Source organism: Malaya genurostris, chromosome 2, assembly GCF_030247185.1.
Source record: "Malaya genurostris strain Urasoe2022 chromosome 2, Malgen_1.1, whole genome shotgun sequence".
Classification (NCBI taxonomy): Eukaryota; Metazoa; Arthropoda; class Insecta; order Diptera; family Culicidae; genus Malaya; species Malaya genurostris.
In genome coordinates, this window is record NC_080571.1 from 1,014,285 (window position 1) to 1,022,674 (window position 8,390).

Here is an 8,390-nt window from a genome sequence, read left to right on the forward strand (position 1 = left end):
AACAATTTCAAGACCTTTATTGTTGCAGACATTACGCCGCTTTGGCATCGGGGGAATGGCACATGCATGGTTTGAAAACTATTTATGTGGTAGATCTGTTTTTAACGATGTAGTGTCTAGTTCCTTCGGTAATTCACTTGGTGTCCCTCAGGGAAATGTGTTAGGTCCTATTCTATTTATTATGTATATTAATGATATGAAGCGGGTCTCACGTTCCTGTGATATAAATTTGTTTGCTGATGATACTGTTTTTCTAAAGATTTCAATGAAGCTGTTGCATATTTAAACGAGGATCTAAGTTTGCTGGTTAAATGGCATGCTGCCTCGATATTTGTGTGATCGAATTGGCAGAGGAACTGATTTGCATAGGTACAATACTAGAAACGCAGCTGATGCTAGAACAACAAGCTTTCTGTTAGCCAGATCGCAAAACTCATTATTGTACAGGGGCATAAGTTTTTTCAATTTGATGCCAAGAGAAATCAAACGCGCAGCGATATTGGTGGAGTTCAAAAAGTTATGTATTTCACACATAAAGTCCGCTTTGGAAGCAAATATTTAGTTAGTCCAAATTTTTTAGATTTTTTATTTTGTTTACGTATTACGAAGATTGTATTTTCTTTTTGTTTATATATATTATTGTGAGACGTATCAAGTTACTGTGTTCGGTATGATGATGATCGATTTTTAGTTTGTTTGAGAGTTAAAAATAATGAGCAGTCTACAAACGTTTGAGCCTCGCGCGCGAAGCAGGTGGTGACTATTTGGAAAGCGAATAGGACTGTCCGAAGAGCCTTAGCATTCAGTGTGTTAAGTTTGACTCTTGACCTTGATCGCAAGGTTTGATCAGTAATTTAAGGAATAGATTCGGGAAACTAATTGGGATCGACAGTTGTTGATGGAATTGGACTTGGCTCTGTTCATCCGCAGTTTCGTTACTCCATCGTAGCTGAAGTGTGTAGCGATGAACTGGTCCGGCGGGAGGGGCCAGGTGAATTACTGTCTGATACTGGTAAAGATATCGGGTTCGATTCCTGATGTGATCAAGGATCTTCCTGGGTTGGAAATTTTCTTGATTAACTCTGGATAGTAATTCCGAAATATTTGAATGTTATTTTGTGGTCAGTCGTTCTTTTGAAGAAGAATCTATACCTGCTAGATTAATCAGATCGTTTTCTTTTGTTTACTGGTTAAGATATGAGCAAAAATATTAATTATCATTTATATAACTCGTTCTGCTCACACCTTTGTAGGGGTATGAGGTGGGACCATCATCATCATCATCATCAAATCGGCTACAATTATCCAGCAGTAGAGGTGGCGTGTTTCTTCAGGACAACACCAGGCCAAACCCGCCTATGAAGTAACGTTAGAAACTCCGGGAGGTTGGTTGCAATTAACATCTTTTTGACTGTATTGCAATAGTTTCTGAGTGATAGAAAATTGGAATAAAGGGAAAACTTTAAAAGCGTTTATCTTCACTTCACGGTGAAAATTGAGTGAAGCGAATGTAGGTCCTTATTACGGAAGTCGCTTCAGAGACAAAAGTAATTACTTGGATGAACTTGAAGTCAGTATGAACATCACGTCACCAACGTTTTGTTGGAAAAACGATATTTTTCCTCAACAGTGATCGCTACGCTGTGTGTGATACTGATAATAGGTAAAATTAAGTGAAGTGAAAGTGGAAGTGAGAACGGCAATAAGAGCCATTATCTACTTCTTTCATTTCCTAGAGGCTTTTCAACTATTTAAACGTATGTATTGATAATTAATTATTATACTGCCACGACAAAAAGGCCTAACTGCAAATTAGAGCTCTTTGTTCACTTTCTCTTTTTCCATTATTATGGAACCATAAAAGACACTTTTTCAAAGCTTCCATTATCAATCGAAAGCTTGGTTTTTATTATTTTGAAAATGAATATAATTTAAAACAAAACTAGTATTCAAAATGACTTTGGAAATTAGTTAAAAAGAAATCATTTCATACAAACAAAAATGTATGATTTTACAAATAAAATATCAAATCGATTCAAGTCAATGTATTTCAAACTAAAAGGTTTGTGAATTTAAAGCACTTATAGACCATGACCTTATTTTTAAGTTGGTTTATTTTAAACTGCTTTTTTTATTTAAATTCACTGTAAAATTTATTCTCAAGAAATTGACAGTAACACCCAGTGTTTTTTTTATAAAATAACCTAATACACTGGAAAAAATAATCATCTTATTTTGTAGTTACAAGCATCAGTATTTGCAGTTTTAAATCAAATTTTTTTGTCACTATTTCAATAAAATAAGTCGTGTGAATCTCAATTTTTTTTTCTCGACTCGACTTTCGGCAAAACCCTGTCCGGCCTTCGATTACATTCGATACTCGTAAAACAAATAATGTAAGTAAAGACGGCTCTATTAAAATTTGGCCGCTCAAAATGATTCTCCAAAAAGAAGCAAAAGCCTCGGTATTACAATCCTTTTGAGAAATTTGACCTTCTGATTCAACAGACTTCGCCGCAGATTCAAATTTTCGGAAGCATTGCTGAACTTTGCGAACTGTCAACCTTATCAGCCATCTTTTTCCACAATTTCTGCAAATCAGGCGGTGTTTTGATTGTTTTTCCACATTTGGTTTCATTTTTCGTTTGACGATTGGTCAAAATTTTGTCGTGAATACGACTTATTTTACTATGGGGCGCCTTTTCAAAATTTTTCCCTACAAGAATGGGCAGAACTTTATCGCGAATATCTCTTGATGTACTTAACCCAACAACACATTTTTTTCTACAAGCTATCGGAAATATGATCAGGAATTCGTGATTAGATTTTCAACAGCTTGAGATAGCTATGAATAGTTGTAAAACAGTGTTTTCTAAAACTTTTGAAAATAATGAGGAAAATTGCTTGGCTTTTTCGCACCGGAACGACGGTTATAAGGTATTTAAGCACATAGCAATTCCGATTATCTACTGGTCGAGTAGAAAAGGTAAGTTTTGATTGAAAATTGTTCATCAAAATCCAAAAATATGAAGGCCCCCGGTTTCGATAACACATTCAACATTGAGCTGGAACATTTGAGTATCCGTTCATTTGTCTTCTTAGCTAAACTTTTAACAGGCGCTGGGAGCTTGGTTACTTCCCTTCAAAGTGGAAGTTAGTTAAAGTTATCCCAGTTTTGAAACCGGGGAAAGATCCTTCTCTTTCCAAGAGCTATCGGCCCATCAGCTTACTCTCTGCCCTATCCAAGCTGTTTGAAAAGTCAATACAAAGGCGAATTCTTGCTTTCGCAGATGAACAGGATATATTTCTGGAAGAACAGTTTGGGTCCCGGAAAGGAAGATCCACCATCCACCAACTCACAAGGGTTAACAACGTCATCCAGCAAAACAAATCAGTGTCCAAAACGACTGCCATGGCAATATTGGATATTGAAAAGGCATTCGATAATGTGTGGCACGATGGACTGGTGTTCAAACTGCATCGGTATAATTTTCCCATGTATCTTATTAAAATTATCAAAAATTATCTTGCAGATAGAGCATTCCAGGTTTCTCTGAATAATGCACTTTCAGAAAGATTTACTATTCCTGCTGGTGTACCCCAGGGAAGTATCCTAGGTCCCATTCTATACAACATTTTCACATCAGACATCCCACCTCTTCCAGGTGGTGGTGTTCTGTCACAATTTGCTGATGATACTGCCATTCTTTACAAAGGTCGTGTCATTAATGCTCTGAAAAATAAACTACAGACAGGTCTGGACGCTTTAACGGAATATTTTACAAGCTGGAAAATTGTGATCAATGCAGCAAAAACTCAGGTCATCTTGTTTCCACATTCAAGATCTCCAAAACTTGTTCCATCAGACGAATGCAGAATACGATTCCGTTATGAGGTCATTCAATGGTCCGATGAAGTTATCTATCTAGGACTCACCTTTGACAGACATCTGATATTCAGGTCACATGTTGACAAAATCGTTCAAAAATGCAGCATACTCATTAGGTCTCTGTATCCGCTGATTTGTAGAACATCTAAACTGTGCCTGAAGAATCAGATGGCTGTATATAAACAAATCATCTACCCCGCAATTGAATACGCAGTCCCTGTTTGGCGGGGCTGTGCACGAACACACAAACTTAGGCTTCAGCGCATTCAAAGTAAGATCTTAAAGATGATTCTAAATCTACCCCCTTGGACAAGGACTAGTGAAGTACATGAGATTGCCTCACTGGATATACTAGAACCAAAATTCGAACAATACTGCACGAAATTTGAAGAGAGGTGCTCAATCTCTGAAATACAAATAATTCAAAATTTGTACGTATTAGGTTAGGGATAGTTATAAGTAGGCCGATATTTTATTTATAATTAAAATGAATATTATGATTAAACATTAGTATGTAAAACAAGAGTAACTAAAACACCTAATATTAATAACGAATCGTATGAACAACAAAGATGAAAGGCCAAAGGGTCAAAACACTTGTACTGTAAAATGTTGATGTAATACACAAAAATAAGATTAATAAACAGATATTTATGCAAAAAAAAAAAAGAAAATTGTTCATTTCTTCTAGTGCTTCAGACGGAACTGGAGGTCCCCCCACCAACATCAGTAAAAACAAACCAAGTATAAAGCATGAAACGCTCAGGTCGTGCTTTCATTTGGACTTCGATCGTCGGGAACAGCAGACGGCAATGAAAATGCAGATCTTTTGCGTGGTACATAACCTCAAACGCACAGGTCGCAGAGCCAGTTTCTCTTCAAAGAAGGTCGATTGTATCATCCTGCTGCTAGTCGTTTGCATTGGACCAGAATGCAACGAAAAATGGACAACAATCGACAACATTATGCAAAATCAGCCCTTCTAATGGCTCCAAATTTTATCTAAAGAACTATAAAGTTTGCTTCTTTGCAAATCAGTAATTAAAATCATCAGTGTAGTGCAAATCTGGGATAATTTGATCAGCTTTGTGCAATTTTTGCAGTGCAAAATTTTGCACTGCGTTTCTATCCAAACAGTGTTTAATATCTCAGACCTGGGACTCTCAAACTATTTTGGGTCATAGACCCCTTTACTAAAATTAACTTAGGCCTCAGACCCCCATCAACAAATTCCTTTAAAAATTCACTTTCTTCCTTTTTAATATTGATGTAAAGTACTTAGCAATTTCAAATTAACACAACTTTTTAGCGTAAATAAAAGGTGATTTTTTTGAGGTTAGGATTTTCATGCATTAGTATTTGCTCAGATTTTTTGAGGTTATGATTTTCATGCATTATTATTTGCTCAGTATGCTCTGACATTTCATCATGAATAGACTTACTAACGAGCAACGCTTGCAAATCAGTGAATGGGCCCTAGAAAACTTGGCAGAAAATCCGCTTTTTTATCAACAAATTTTGTTCAGCGATGAGGCTCATTTCTGGTTGAATGGCTACGTAAATAAGCAAAATTGCCGCATTTGGAGTGAAGAGCAACCAGAAGCCGTTCAAGAACTGCCCATGCATCCCGAAAAATGCACTGTTTGGTGTGGTTTGTACGCTGGTGGAATCATTGGACCGTATTTTTTCAAAGATGCTGTTGGACGCAACGTTACAGTGAATGGCGATCGCTATCGTTCGATGCTAACAAACTTTTTGTTGCCAAAAATGGAAGAACTGAACTTGGTTGACATGTGGTTTCAACAAGATGGCGCTACATGCCACACAGCTCGCGATTCTATGGCCATTTTGAGGGAAAACTTCGGAGAACAATTCATCTCAAGAAATGGACCGGTAAGTTGGCCACCAAGATCATGCGATTTGACGCCTTTAGACTATTTTTTGTGGGGCTACGTCAAGTCTAAAGTCTACAGAAATAAGCCAGTAACTATTCCAGCTTTGGAAGACAACATTTCCGAAGAAATTCGGGCTATTCCGGCCGAAATGCTCGAAAAAGTTGCCCAAAATTGGACTTTCCGAATGGACCACCTAAGACGCAGCCGCGGTCAACATTTAAATGAAATTATCTTCAAAAAGTAAATGTCATGTACCAATCTAACGTTTAAAATAAAGAACCGATGAGATTTTGCAAATTTTATGCGTTTTATTGTTTAAAAAAGTTCTCAAGCTCTTAAAAAATCACCCTGTATTTCAAATAACAACTTATATCAAACAATAGAGGGTCGATATCTAGACCTCGTAGAACCCCATAGTCAGTTTAATAGTTTCTTTCGATGTAATATTCAAATCCGAAATGAAATAATCGACATCAAAATTCTGTATGTTGTTATTCAGAACCATAATAGTATACCCAAAGAATTATGCGAGATTTTCCTTCACTATACTGTATACGGCCCATTTTTCAAACAGTTGTGGTGTAGTAGAATTTTCCGCTGATTTGCTCTATTAAATGCATATTACCGACTCAGAATAGATTCTAACTCAACTCGCCACTTTCTATCACGAACACTTGCATAAAAGGTTATTTTCAGAACCACCATTATTTTATCATAAGGAACTATACTGGTTATTTCGTAATATTTAATTGTATGTCAGAATGTTCAATGTAACTGAACTGTGTTGTATCGTTTCAAATTCTAGAGTGAAAAAGGGGAAAGCATGCACAATTCACACTATCGATCAACTAATTGATACTCGGAAGTATAAAGAAAGAGTATCAGTTTTATTCGTACTCACGAGATCCAGTTATGTCTCTGACATTACACACCCATACTTTTTGGATTGGACGAAAATCCGGGCAATTGGATGGATTCATATTTTTCTTAATTAAACCCATATTCCGCTTATTACTGACAGCTAGCTAAGCCTGGCCAGAATTTCACGGGACCGTTGGGTGATCGAATAGTGTCACAGGGCTGATAGTCGCGCTGTTCTACTCCCTGATGCCTTCGGAATTTTCTCCTACATCGGCTTAGTGATGATGGCTCTAGCTTTACTCACCACTAATTTTCAATCAATTAGCACCTATATTCAATAGAAATCGGATTCGAAAACAGGATTCCACCGTGTGGTAAAATGTATGTGTCTAGGATTTTCCCTCCACAAAGTATAAATGATAAGTATCAATGGGAATCAGAAGTTCCCATTCGATCTGATTTATTCATTCATATTGAACCGTGTCTGGAAAACTTTTCGCGAAATGAGCACCGGTCAAATTGGTCACTATTGTGTTTTTATCGCTCAGGGATAGCATCGAGAAGAGAGCCATCCTTCAACGATGCTGAAAATATGTCACATTGCTCGTTTACAGAGCGCCCCGCAGGTCGTAATTTGAATTTCCGGGTCCGATTCAATTTGACATTGAAGGGCGGTCGTGAATTTCGTCTTCATTCTGCACGGCACAAGTCGCACGTTTACATGCGAGTTTATTGGAAAGGGATTACTTGATTATGGGCTGGTGACTGCCATCGAACACGAGCACGGAAATGTGCTGTTTACTGTTTCCGCTTCTCTTCATATCCTTGCGGCCCATCTGAGGTAGTCATCAGTTGGAATGAAGAGAGAAATCTACGCTCGATGCGGTAAAAGTTGTGCGTTGCGGAAAAGGAAAATATTTGTTCAACGAAAATAATGAATTTCCAGGACGTTCCGGGATACGATGTACAGCAACGACTCAATAATTTATGCATTACTTTAGAAATCGATGGCGAAGTCGTTGGCTGGGGTTCAGTGGTAATGATTTGAACATAGGTTGGTATTTCAGGATAAGTATTTTGACGTTTGCTGAAAACATTTTTTCTTTTGATGTTGCTCAGTCTTGATGCTACCAGTCCGATGTAAACGTTGTCATGACAGCAAAACATTAATTCCTCTGAACACGAGCTCACGTCGTTTGGTTTGAGTTGAATGTGGTTTTTGAATTGCTATAGTAACGGAAGCACAGCGGGTTACGAAGAACTTTTCTCAGTAAATTCATAGATTTCATTGCCTACCTACACATATGAAACAAGTGTACTGACGAATCGATTGACGATCGCTAGACTGGTCGCAAAATTCACCATCATGTTCATTTTGCCGCAATTAATCCTTTTTCTGCCTATCTCATATAGCGAAACCGACCTTTGAACTGAGGCCCGGAGGACCAAGTGTCGTATATCATTTGAATCCTTTCGTCTACTTTGCAAAATACTGGTGACTAAAATATGCACTTGATTTTCTCGGAGATGGCTGAACCGATTTTCATATACTAACTACAAATTCATTGAAACTGAGTAGTAATTTCTTTGAAATACTGAAAATTCTGGTTCACAATCAAAAACTAAAACTACCTGCGATTCATCACAGATGACTGGGCTGATTTTAACAAACATTGGCTCAAGTGTAATGTGTCCCATGGATTGCATTTATATTTTATCCGGATCTGACTTTTGGTTCCGGAATT